This window comes from Canis aureus, chromosome 23 (assembly GCF_053574225.1).
Source record: "Canis aureus isolate CA01 chromosome 23, VMU_Caureus_v.1.0, whole genome shotgun sequence".
Taxonomy (NCBI): domain Eukaryota; kingdom Metazoa; phylum Chordata; class Mammalia; order Carnivora; family Canidae; genus Canis; species Canis aureus.
In genome coordinates, this window is record NC_135633.1 from 12897358 (window position 1) to 12911207 (window position 13850).

Genomic DNA, 13850 nt, shown 5'->3' on the forward strand with positions numbered 1-13850 from the left:
AAGGTGGCACAAAAAAAACACACAATCCATCAAGACACCAACAACCACCTCTCATCTCTGCCGGTAACTAACCTTGACAACTCTGTCAAGTTACTAACCTCTCTGGACCTCTTTTCTCTTATGCAAACTGGAGATAATAATACATATTTGATTATCTGGCACAGCTGTTGTAAGACTAATGATACATAAGAATGGAGTTGACGCTGCTTTGTATCTCTATATGACGTCATAAATGTAAGAGGCATTTGGTTAGGCAATATGGTCTATGGAGTAAGAGTCTCTTAAAAGACCCAAAGGAATGAATCTGTAACAGTAGAATTTCAGGCGAAGTGAAAAATGAGCCCTGGACCAAGATAGAAATCTAGAAGTTGGGGCCTAACCAAAAAATCCCTTTTAACATAATGTAAGCAAGAAACCTGGAATGTTATGGGAGGACAGATCCTCAAGAATTGTCTCGTCCAATCCTGCAGCTTATGCGAAGGGAAACCGAGGCCGGGAGAAGGTGAAAGACTTATCCAAATAAACAGCAAATTTGTAGCTGAACCCAGACTAGCATTCAAGTTCTTTCTTCCTTCTTTCTCAGGTTCTGTCCTGATACTGGCCCATGATGCTATGCTGGTCCATTCTGCTCTATGATGCTACCTTGGAGAGAGAATATAATGACCTGACATCTGAAGGAAACACCACTACCTCCCGCAGGGTACTCACTGGGGGGGGGGGGGGGGGATGTTGAGCACCTATTTTCCTGAATCCAGAAGTTCAGTTTGCTCATGAGTCTAAGTCACTCTCCTCTGCGTGGAAACCCTCTGCGACTCCACAGCACAAGACAAACAGAATGTGTTGACCAAGAGCTTAAGAATCAATTACAAATCCAATACTGACACAGACCACAGGGCCGGGGCTGGCTGGAGCTATAGCCCAAATCCCTGTGACTCTTCAGAAAATTGTCTCCAGTTCAGCCCTCCCAACAAGGATCCTGGATGTGGGGATGGGGGTATGTCAAAGGACCTTCCATCTGTAATCCTGCCTTTGAGTTGCAGACTTCTGCATGCTTTGGAAAGAGGACATGTTCTTAAAGAAGTGGCCTTTAGCTGGTTAGGACAACAGAAAAGCAAATACGTGGGTCTAGTGAAGTCTCTGGACCCCGAGCCTCAGGCCAGACCAAGGACTGGACTTACATCCAAAATATGTATCCCAGGTGTCTATGTGGGAACTGCTAAACCCCCTGAGGGATGCTCTCTACCTCCAGCTGGGCAAGGACTTTGTCCCCTGCAGTGGCCTCAGGCATAGCACACCCTGGCCCATCACACACCTGTCTCCTTACCCTCTCAGCAGTCATCTGCATGGCTGCTGTCCCACTGACTCACTCACACCCATGGTCCCCAGTGGGCCTTTGCCAAGAGCTCTGAGTATGACTGAGTTAGAAATTGTCCCAGGCCAGGTCACATAAGCGCATGAGGAATCCAGAGCCAGCTCTAACCCCATCAGCAGGCAGCTCTCCCTGAGCCCACATCTGGCCCACTCTGAGGCCCACCTAACACTTTCTTGGTCTGGGTCAAGAGGGAAGACAGTATGGTCATGGGGTGGGGCAGGGTATCTGCTCTGTATCAGGCCTCAGCCAAATGACAGAGAGGTAAATGAATAAAACAATTTTCTTTTTCTTAGAATTTCCTTTTCCATTGAAAGAAAAATATAAATGTATAATTCAATCTAGTAATTCCTCCAACAGGGGTTCAAATAAGATGCTTGACCTTTCTCTTGCCACGTGTGCTCTAGATGGTCTTGAACATTTTATGCCCCTTCTGGGCTTCCAATTGCCCCATCTGGAAGGGGAGAGGAGTGGGTTAGATGAGCTTCTATTCTGAACCTTATGTTCCTACGCTCCAATCCCTCCCCAGAAATATCTATAAGAGTCATTCATGGCTAGAGGTCAGATGAGATCCAAACTATTTTCCAGATTGCTCTGCCCAGAACTCAGATTTCTCTGTGTTCTTTGCTTAAAGGTGAGTTACAGGAGACATCTGAGTTTGTCCCAGGGACAGCCACTCACCTCACCTTGCTATTCTTGGCCAGTAGAGCCCCCACATCATCTCATCCTTGCCCACTGTGCATCTGGGGAGCACTGCAACAGTATCTCCAACCTCAGGGATGCTGTGGGTCATGAGCCTAAGACTTTGCCTTTCAAAGGCAATTCTTTTCTTTTTGGCCTCCAGCCTCCAGCCTCTCTTGCCATTCTGGTGTTAGTTTCAACCCCTTAAAACATAGCTCTCATATCATCTCTTTGAAAACCTGTTACATCTCCCCAGTATCTCTTTTTTTAAAAAAAAGATTTTATTTATTTATTCATGAGAGACACAGAGGGAGGCAGAGACATAGGCAGAGGAAGAAGCAGGCTCCCTGCAGGAAGCCTGATGCAGAACTCGATCCCAGGACCCTGGGATCACTACCTGAGCCAAAGGCAGATGCTCAACCACTGAGTCACCCAAGTGCCCCATCTTAACTCAAGTCTAAACTTCTTAGCCTGGTGCTCATGACTCCCCAGACCTTGTCTTCAGCCCACCCCACCCCACCTCTTTTGGCATTACCACCCTATACCCCCCCACACACACTATGTCCTTTATGTTCAAGCTTCAAGGCACATTCCTTGCTATTCTTCAGAGCTGATCTGCTGTCCCCACCCATCAAGATTCAACATAGATTGAATCTTGAATTCCTCCATGGAAGCGTACTCATACTCCCCAAACCACAAGGCACCCAAAATACTAAAGTGCTGACACCATTCATACTGGGCTTGCCAAGGCCCACTTGGTTTTCTAACTAGTGATCTCCCATGGGTGCATCTAGCACCCCCTACTGGGGCCCAAGTCCCAGAAGAACATGCCCCTGTCAACTGGCATCTAGTATAATGCTCTACATGTACTAGGTAAAGACTTATAAAGATTTCACTTGTAGTAAAGGTAGCTGGACAAATGATGGAAGGACAAAGGAGCAGATGAACAGTGATGGAAAGTCTCAGACCAGAGGCCATGTTGCATTGGTGGAATAAAAACTGAAATGGATGGAGGAATAAATGAGTAAGTGGACCTTGGTCATGGCCACCACCGTCTCTCACCTGCGTTAATACAATAGGTTCTTAACTTGCCTTCCTTCCTACTCTCAATAAACCACCATCGTAGCAGCCAGAGTATGTCATTTCTCTGCTCAAAACCTTCCAATGTCCATCCATCACCCAGATTAAAAGCCAAAGTTCTCCAAATAACTCACAAGGCCCTTCATGACCTCGTCCAGATTATTGCACTGACTTCAACTCTTTGGCTTTGATTTCACTCCAGGCATATGGACCTTCATGTTCCTCCTCAAGCCTATGTCACGGATTTTATCTTTAGTCTTCCATTTGACTGCTCTATCCCCAAATATTCACACAGTTTGCCCTTCCACTTCCTCCTGTCCTCTGGTTAAATATCTGCTTATCAGAAAGAATTCCCTGACTCCTTACCGATGTATAAACCCTCTCCCACCCTTGGGATTCCCTTGCCTTCCATGTATTTCTCCATAGTGCTCAGTACCATTTGCATACTGCATGTCAACCTCCTTACTGTCCATCTTCCCACACCAGAAAGCAGATTATACAAGAGCATGTGTTTTGCTCACTGCTGTATCTCCAGTGCCTAGAACAGTGCATGGCACAGAATAGGTATTAGGTAGAGAGTTGTTGACTGGATCGAGTGAATGAGTCTGTAACTGAGATCCCTGGCACCTTCAGGCATTTTTTTAAGATGCTCTTATCTGTATGGTTGCCATTGTCCTGTGTCTAATCAGTTCCAATCCTGTCCAATGTCACAACAGATGGACAGCACTCGTTCTTAGGGACTCTTTGTAAACGGCAAACTTAAAGAACTGAAAGAGCATCTTCTGGAGGGAGTGGGGCCAGGATTAGTCTACTGCCTGGTTCCCGATGCCACATTTTAAAATCCTCTTCTCCCTCCTCCTGCCAGATGGTCTGCAAATCCCACAGGGTTAAAAGTACAACTCTGCTAGAAAATGAAGAAGAAAACAAAAGCATTCTCTTTTCCACGGTGGAGCTCATAGGGAGCTGTGTTTCTCTTTCCCCTTTGGACCTCAGCCCCAAGCACCTCTGCAGAGCCCAGCTACCACCTTCCATCTATATGATCAAGGAGCCTATTTCCTAGCTCTCTTCAAATGGAAAAAAGGGCAGGACCCTAGAAGAGCAGAAAGTGAGATAGGAAGAGCAATCCTCATGGCAGCTTCTGGTTTCCCTTTCTTCCTGTTAACAGCCTGCAATCACACATGGCCCTCACACAGGACAATGAAATCTCCCCACCCCAATGGTCTCTTCACCTTGAGCTTCTGGGCTGTGAGAACCAAGTGAAAGAAGGATATAGAAGAGGAGGCATGCAGGTGATTCACCAGCCTTGAGTCCTGTGATAAATCCAACATAAATTCTTGTCTGTGGCTGGACAGTTGGGTATTAGGAGGGGTGAAAGGAGTAAGTGACTTAAATGAAGACAAAGTAGATCATTGAATGAGTGAGTGAGGAATGCAAGAGCCAGTGAACCACAGTGATGAATAGACTGTCTGTCCCAGTGCTAATGGCCTCAGCGCAAGGATGGCTCGCTCCCTGGGCGTAGTAAGACATGCTCTCTGAGTGCTCTTGTAGGCCTAAGTCTAGTGCAATCTCAGGGGTGGGGAGGAAAGTGTCAGCTCCTGACCCATGTGATGTATCCTACAAATAACTCTCCAGCTCCAAGGAGCCTACATAAGTTTCTAAAGATCCTTCATCAAAGCAGCTGCTGTGGAGCCAAGTCAGGACCACTGAAGGCCCCTCGGATCTCCTGTATCCTCTACAAACCAGGGTAGATGGGGAAGCCATAGCTCAAGGATGCCTTATGACTTAGCTCCCTCCTCCAATGAGCTCTTTAGAATCATCTAGGGATTAGATGTCATAGATTACCAGTCTCCAAAAAGCTGCTGAATGACAATATAAAGTGTTTGCCCAGAAGATGGTAAGATCTTTGGGGGGAGGGGCTGATAGGCACCTCAAATACCCTATGTCCTAAAATGACTTATTATCTTCCTCCCCAAATCTACTTCTTTAGAATTCTTATTCTACTGATGGCATGACCATCTATCTGGTTGCTCAGCTGATACAACTTCATTCATTCATTCGTCCAACAAATATTTGTGGCATGTGTCAGTAACATACTAACTGCTACGATAAAACAATGAATAGCCCTCACAGAGCTCATAGTCAAAGAGGAAAAAGAGGCATTAATTATCATGTGATAATTGTAATAAATCTAAAGTTACAACTGTGATAAACCCTTGAAAGAGGTAAGTGGAGTTTTAAAGCCTTAAAAAAATGGGATTGGACAGAATTGTGGAGGTCACAGAAGTGACAACTGGGCTAAGAACTGAGAGATAAGTAGGAATTCAGTATGTGAAGATATGAAGGAAGAGCGTTCTAAGATATGAAGGAACAGCAAATGCAATGGTCCATGGTAGGGGAGGAGCCTGACAAGCCCAAGAGACTGAGACAAAGCCAGTATGGAAGAAAGGAGCAGGGGAGGTGCTGGGTAGGAGGATGTAGGAGACGGTGGTAGGGTCAGACAAACAAGACTTTGTGTTCGGTCTTTATCTTAAGATCAACAGGAAGCAACTGAAGTATTTTCAAGGAGGGAAATGACATGAACAAGTTGTGTTCTGAAAGGCACTCTAGCTGTGTGTGGTGAACAAACTGGAGAGAGCCAGCATGGACACAGCTGGACCAGTTAGGAGGCTCTGGTGGGGCTACTGCACAAAGATGAAAATGCTGCCTTGAACCCGAGGGATCCTAATGGAGACGGACATACAGAAGTGATGAATTTCAGAGATACTTACAAGAGAACATCAACCAGACTTGGTGAGGGATGACACACAGGCTCGGAGGGAGAGAGGTGCTGAGGAGGATTGCCAGCACTCCCGACGTACGCAGCTGTGTGGATGAAAGAGCTGTTCAAGGAGATCTAACATATATGACGAGGACCTTGTCATTAAAACAAACTCCAGCCTTTCGTTACGTCTCACTTCCTCAAAGAGGCCCTCTCTGATCACTCAATCTAAAGTACCTGTATGCTACTACTCCCTATTTCAGTCCCTTGTGGGGTTTTTTCTTTCTAAAAATATAAATAATTTCTTGTACTTTTAATCATAAAAATAAATATGGACATATACCTATAGGTCCTATATAGGTATATGTCCTAGCTTTGTTTGCTAAGAGGGCATAGAAACAATGGCACACCCAAAAGCAAGGAGCACATATTGCCCCAGATCTTGGTTTCCAAATACCATTCTCCACTAAAAGGATCCAGGGCTTCTTGGAGAAACAGCTAGTTCCAGGGTCAGAGCAAGAAAAAAGTAAAATGAGCCCGGAACATTAGTAGCTAGTAAGCAAATGCTCAGAGCATCATGGAGACAAGGGAAGAAACAGGAGCCAGTTCACAGAGGAGCTTCCCACTGATCAAATCTGGGGCAAGTTGAAGATCAAAATAAAATATATGAATTGATTTGGACCCACTGAATACATTTTAAAAATTTAGTTCATAGTGATGAAAGAAGGGAGCGGTGGAAAGAGAAAGAAAAGGAGAAGGGAAAGAGCTGGACTACCCTAGGATGCCAACTAGTAAACATAGAAGAAACCATGCATTCAGCAGTGTCAATGATGATAAAATTAGTGGGTAAAAGTTTGAGAGTATTTACATAATCTCAAAATATCTTTCCACAAACTACTTAGTAATTACAGAGGGTACAACAGTCATTTCACCATGGAGAAACTGGTGAACATTACCTTAAGCAAGAGATGAGGGCTTCCATCACCAGCACTGGGACAGTCCCCACATCCTGTGCTTGTGAAGATGATCACTTCACTTTGGTAGTATTGCTGCTCAAAAATGCATATGCTAATCAGGTAGTGCCATCAGGTAAGCCCCAATGGAGGGATAGCCAACAAAATAACTGGCGTCTTCTAGTCAAAAACATGAAGGTCGGAAAAGACAAAGCAGAGGAATTGCTCCAGATGTAAGGACACCAAGGATACAAGACAACAAAATGTAATCTGTGGGTTGGATCCTGAATGGGGCAAGGAAGGGAAAGCCACTGTCGGGACAGAAGTGTACTGTGGTAAGAGAATATCCTTTTTTTTTAGGAAATGCACACTTAAGCATTTCGGGGTGAAGAGGCATCGTGTCTCTAATTTACTCTTAAATTCATCAGAAATGAATATTGTATATATGTATTCATATATGCATACATCATAAAACAATGAATATAATAATAAACAATAAGATACATTATAGAGAACCGAGATATGCATAAATAATAAAAATAAGGTATTTTTTATATTATTGGAGAGAGAATGAAAACAATAAAGTAAATGAAGCGTCCTGAAATGACTAAGGGATTTGGATAAAGCAGGATTTCTTTCACCAGCCTTGCAACTTTCCATTAATTCGATATGGTATCCAAATTAAAAGTGACATACATGGCGCCTTGGGTGGCTCAGTTGGTTAAATGTCTGCCTTTGGCCCAGGTCATGATCTCAGGGTCTGGGATCGAGTCCTACATTGGGCTCCCTGCTCAGTGGGGAGTCTGCTTCTTCCTCTCCCTCTGCCCCTCCCCTTCCCTCCCCTCTCCTCATGCTCTATCATACTCTTTCTCTCTCTCAAATTAAAAAAAAAAAAAAAATGAACAAGCAACATACAAATTGCTTGGTTCTTCGTTTGTTGAATGAATGAGTGAGCCCATATCCAACCATGACCCTCCCCTGCTTCTAGCTTCAAAGCCCCTAGTGCCTGCCTATGACTGTCATGACAAAATCCAAACACATTAACACAGCCTTCAAGGCCTGACATCCACGGAGAGCCCTCTGTAATGTCTCCCGTCTCACTTCTCATCACTCCCAATGACCCCATACCACACACTCCCGTCAGACTGCCTCAAGTTCCCTGATCTTACCACACTAGACGACACTCTTGTCTTAGCATGTGCTGGTCTCTCAGCCTAGAATGCCCTCCTCTGATCCTCTTAGAGACCTCCTGTTATCTTCCCAGATCCAGACCAAGAGTTTCCACCTCGTGGAAGGCCTCTCTGATTGCCCCAGTAGGAGACGACATTTCCTCTTCTGATACACCAAGGTGTCCAGGACCCGCTGGGATCATGTTCCACAGACAAGCCTGTCACTGCTTACAAACCACATGGTCTGACTGCAGTTGGAGGACCAGGATCTGCCCTGCTCATCTCTATTCCCTGTGCCCTGCACAGATCCTGGCACACCACAGGGTCTCAGTTGGGATTTGTGGTGTGAATAAACGAATAATAGTAATTGAACTTTCTGAGAGAGACCCCCTTGACTTCATTATGTTCAAAAACTACAGAAAGTGAGAGAAATCTGTTCTTCCCTTATTTTACACACAAGGAAAGTGAGACGCAGAGGAAGTAAGTTAACCCAGTGTACCCAGAGGCTGAGCTAGAGTTGGAGTCCAGGTCTGTTGCCCATCAGTCTGGTGGTCTTCCCCAGAAGGTGAGTGGGATAAGAGGAAGGATATGCCATTCGTGGTTCCCCTACCCTACGTCAGAGCCTACACTTCAGCAAACTATCTAGTGCTAGCAATGCCAGAGCGTTATAAGGAACCCCATTATACAGACAAGGAAACTGGGGGCTCCAGGTCAGATCCCTCTGACAACAAAGCCCATGCTCTTTTCTCTGCACACTGCCAGCCCGTACAGCCCTCCTCTGACCCTCTATCAGAGGCAGTGAGACAGCCTGAGTCCATCATTCTGTCTCTCAACCATGTGCTTTAAGCCAGCACCACACACAGGCCCACAATGCAGCCCACACTCCCCGACCACAGGCTGTATTTTACATGGTTTCCAAACCCAGGATATTTGGGTTGTAAGACAAAACCTCCCTTTCTCCAGCAGAAAGTGAACGCCACACACAATAACCCAGCCAAACTGCTGATGCCTATAGACACTGCATCATGCCGTGATGGGGTCTGGTCTGCCCAGAGACGTCCTCACAGGATCCTGGACTCCCCCAGAGCTTGGCACCGAGGGGACCCTGGAGGGGGAGGGAGACTGAGCTGGCTGCATCGCAGAGTCTGGGTGGAGGCTCCATTCCCAGGGCAGGGGAGAAGTGATCCGGGGGAGAAGTAAAGCCACAGAAGCCCAGTGCTGCCCACCCCAAGAGAATGGGGGTGATCCCTGCCAATCCAAGCAAACTCCCGACCCCACCCCTGCTTCCCACAGAGGGGCAGTCTCCTTTGAGCCTGGCAAGGCCTACGATGCTGATGTTCAAGTCCCAGGGCCAGAGAAGTCGGGCCCTTCGCCCTTCCCCGTTGTCCCAAAGGGGTGGATTTTCCCGTTTTCAAACCTTTTGAACCAGAGGTGTCTGCAGACACTCACTACAGACTCCGACGTCAGACACACCTGGATGTAACGATGGCCAGTTCTTCAGCTTCCCCATCTTCAAAACAGAAGTGCCTGTCTCACAGGGTCGCTTCAGAGGTTTCATGAAACAAAAGATGCAAAGAACCCCACGAGGGGCTGGCCTTTAGCAGATACTAAATGAATGGGAGTAACCGGGAGTTAGCCTTTCCCCCAGCCACTCTGAGAGCCAGGCCCAACACTGTTGCTGGATCTTAAACCTCTTCTCATTTGGTGACGCTAAAAGTCCTGGGAACACCTCAAATTCTCAGCAGAGACGCAATCAAATCTGTCTTACCTTTTTGACATGACGTGTATCGGGAAGGAGGAAACCCCTCACGTGCACCAGCCCACCTGCACATCACTTAGTACCAGGTGTTTCCCAGGACCTCAGGCCAATGACTCCTCCTTCCCACTTTGTAACCAAATGCTTTTGGGAGGATCAATGTTAAATGTGGTTAACAGCCACCAGTGTGGGTGGGGAGGCGGGGAGGGGGTGACCTCATGCATACTGAGAAGCAGAACCCCACTATAGTGCCTGAAAGCCCACCACTAGAGTCCTTCTAACCATTCTTTAGTGCTAAACACTGCCCTCCACTGCTCCCCTTGCCAAACATTAATGGCATCGGGCAGAGTAAAATAATCAGTCTTGGAGTCCATTAGTTACAAGTCTCAGCAACTTCCAATGCAGCCAGAGCCCTGTCCTGCATTCAGAGGCCCCTGGTGGCCTACATCTCTTATAGGTAAGAGGTGACAAATAACTCCCTAACCACTTGATAGACTTGAAACCCCCTCATTGGGAAGGAGAAAAAAGTGAGCATTTGTCTATGACCTCATAGGTCTGGGAAAGGGGGCAGAAAAGCCTCCTTGTATGTCCCTCCACATTCCGGAGCCCAGACTCCCCAACCTGAGCTCTGTCTGGTTCCAGAAGAGCCATCCTGATCAGAGACTATGTGGTCCATGCTGGGGGAGGCGGAGGTCAAGTCCAAGAGACACAGACCTCCCAGCAGAGCCCTGGGCCTAGACAGGGTCATATGAAGAAGGGGTGGCCTTGGGGCCAGGGCCAGGCTTAGGGCAGGGGTCAAACTCCTTCGGGCGTCCAGACACTCAGGCTTTTGAGACAGGGAGGAGCTGGCAGCTGAAGTACTCAGAGCAAGGGGCATTTATCAATGGCCCAATTCATTCCCAACAATCCCCATTGTCTGAGCCAGCACAGAGATGGGCTTTATCTCCCCGCGCTGCTAGAAAGAAAAGCCCCAAGACATAGTCATGAGTCTGAGTCCAAAGATACAAGAAGCCAAAATTAAGACATGGTTTGAAAACCAAGTGAAATATTTGAAATTGGAAGTGTCCCCCCAAAAAATCTATGCAACATGCTTCCCATCCTCACAGGCAAATAAAATGTTTAATTGCCGGCTGTTCATTTATTTATTCTGATCTCTTTCTACAAAGAATATGGGAATTTGCATTCAAAGATGCGTGCACCACATCGTTGTTAAAGCAGAAATTAAAGGTAAAGCCAGGGTTCCAGTTAACACAAGTACTACTGTGAAGCAATGTGATGAACTTAGAGCTTCCTAGCAGCCGAAGTAGGAAGAGAAACACACAGGTTATGTCATGAGCTCAGGGGTCACACAGACCTATAGAAATCCCTTGAGCACTCTCAGCCTCAGTTTCCTTGTCAGGAAAAAAAAAAATGGGACTATTAACCTAAGAAGGTTGTTGTGAAAAGTAAAGGAAATAAAGCATATATTCAAGATTCAATAAATACGTTTCTATTACCATTCTTACACGTCATAATTGCTATTATTCTGTTGTCTGATTTGTCCTCCTTAAACTGGAACTATGTTAACCCTGTGGGGTTGCCCTGATGCTCTATGGCTCTTCATTGTTGCTCTGAAGTTCTGGACTAGCAGGTATATGTATTTGATTAAGAGAGGGGGGTTGGGGGGAGAGGAAATAGACCAGGACTGAGTCACCATGAGTCCCCTAGTTTTCTAGTCTTTTCTTGAGTCCTATGGTGGCTGGGGCCCCTACAAAGGGGAAGGCTAGGGAAGGTATGCAGACTTCCTTCACTCTGCAAGAAGGCTGCCGGGCTGACCAGAGCCTGCCCTTACTGAACCATCCCCAGGGGTCAGGCTGAGGACCAGGGCAGGGGAGAGTAGCTCCCTGCACCCTGCTCAGGAAATGGCTGAAGATCATCTCTCCCCTGCATATAAGGAGACTTGGTGGGGTGAGAGCTCAGACACTCCTTGGGCTAAACCATAAACAGTAAGATAAAGCCAATGTCATCTAACTTCCCAGGTGAAGGAGCACATAAGTCTGGGCCCCTCACTGAAGTCTGTCCAGAGAAGAATGACATGGATGGAAGAGTTCTAGAAGCCATCCTAACAACAATTCCTTCGAGCACTATTTAGTGTGTCCCCGGTGGTCCCCGGGGGAAGGAGGCCAGGGAGAACAAGATTCTATCAAGCAAAGAGACAGCCACTGGGGGAAGGGAGAGGAAGCAAACCCAAAGCCAGCTCTTGCAGCCTAGCCTGAGATGGGAGACTCAAAATAGGGTTGATTAAAACCAAAGAGAAAGAATCAGCCCAGCTCGACTCTCTGTGCTTCCCTGTCAAGTGACAGCGGCGTGGCCCCAGCCCCCAGAAGGCTCATGGCTTTTCTACAGCAGGGGGAATCCGGAGCAAACCAGAGCCTGGAGCAAACTGCAGGCGCCTCTCTCTGCCTCAGTCTGCAAGCCTGGCCTTTTCATTTGTAAGAGGGTAAAAGCTGCTTCTGAGTCCAGGACCCTTAAGCCCCAGGCTACACCGGCAGCCTCAGTTCTAGACCAAACGGGACCCCCCAGAGGCACTGTGTTATCCAGCATCTGCCCAGAATCCACAGCCAAAGTCCCTTACTTAAGATAATCCTCACCAGGGGATCCCTGGATGGCTCAGAGGTTTAGCGCCTGCCTTAGGCACAGGGCGTGATCCTGGAGTCACAGATCGAGTCCCATGTCGGGCTCCCTGCATGGAGCCTGCTTCTCCCTCTGCCTGTGTCTCTGCCTCTCTCTCTCTCTGTGTCTCTCATGAATAAATAAATACAATCTTAAAAAAGAAAAAAAGATAATCCTCACCATGGCCAGGTTCTCCTTGGTCCAAGCATACATAGGCTAAAGGGGACCCAGAAAGGAGGTCTGGAGGCTGAGAGCCCGTAAGAGGGGGGCATGTTTGTGCATATGCACAGTGCACACACGGAGGTTCGTGTTGCATACAAGTCACCGTCCACAGGTACACGTGTTGAAAGCATGCGAGTGTTTGCGTGGACGTCCCCACTGGAAGTGCACGCAAGGCTGGCGCGTGTGGGTACAACGTGTGTACACAGGAGCGGCTGGGCGTGGGGGTGTGAGTGCCCTATGGGTGCTGGTGAGCGCACACGACGGGGTGGTCTGCTCAACCCCCTCACTGTCCTCTCATGTCCTCCTGCCTCCTGGGGCGGCGGCGGCGGCTCCCCCACGCTGCGCCCTGGCCCTGGCAGGCCCGCCGGGTCCCCGGAGCGCCACCGCCTCCGGGGTCGCGCAAGGACTCCGAGCTCCCCACCCCCCGCCCTGCTTACCGCCCCCGAACGACCCACAGGGGAGACATCCCAGCTGGGGACAAGCTCGGCCACCCGCGAAGTCTGCGCGCAGGCACCCCTGCGCCTCCGCGCGTCCACCCCTGGGGCCGCCGCGCCCCGGGCCCCCCCGCACGGCGCTGCCCGCTGCACCTGAGCCCCCGCTCGCGCCCCACGCGCTCTCGCTCACTCACGCACGGCCTGGGACGCGCGCTGCACAGCTCCCCGGGCTCGCACCGGGCGGCCGGGCTCCGCAAGGGCGCGTCGGGGGTCTCCTCGGGCGGGAGCCGGGCCTCGGAGGCGGGCGCCGCGGGGCTCCCGAGGCCGGGCCGGGAGGGGCCGCCCCCGCCCCGCCCCCGCCCCCAGCCCGCCCCCTGCCCGCTCCCCGCCGCGGGACCTTCCACGCCCGCGCGCCCCGCCCCATCCCCGCGGGCAGCGGAGCTCTTTCGGCGGCCCCGTCGGGGCGCTCGCTCCCGCCTAATTAGAGCCGCGGCTCGGCCCCGGGGCCCGCGGGAGGCAGGGCTGGGGCGCACCCCCGGGGGCGAGGAGGCCGGGGTGCCCACGTGCGCCCCGCGCGCGCCAGCATCTGCAGAGGGGCGGGGGGGGGGGGTCGGCGCGGTTCCCATGCTCTGCGGAGGGAGCCGGTCCCCAAATGCCTGGCTTGCGACTTGGCTTATGCGCCGCAGGTGCTTCCCTTCGGGATCTAAGCCGCCCAGGTAAGGTCACCGACCTCCAGACCACCGACCTGCCAAAAACCACAGAAGCTGTGGTTGAGA

At 49.3% G+C, this 13850-nt stretch overlaps 1 protein-coding gene across 4 annotated transcripts in view; it reads right to left on the reverse strand.

Annotated features, from left to right (window-relative positions):
• INSC (INSC spindle orientation adaptor protein) overlaps window positions 1–13365 on the reverse strand; it is a 119061-nt gene extending 105696 nt beyond the window's left edge. The window contains exon 1 of one of the 4 annotated variants that reach the window (XR_013361969.1): window positions 13228–13365. The gene's annotated coding sequence lies outside the window, so the exon portion shown is untranslated. The remainder of the gene's footprint in view (window positions 1–13227) is intronic. The other 3 variants (XR_013361968.1, XM_077866380.1, XM_077866379.1) reach the window with 3 other exon arrangements.
• Window positions 13366–13850: the final 485 nt, after the last annotated feature.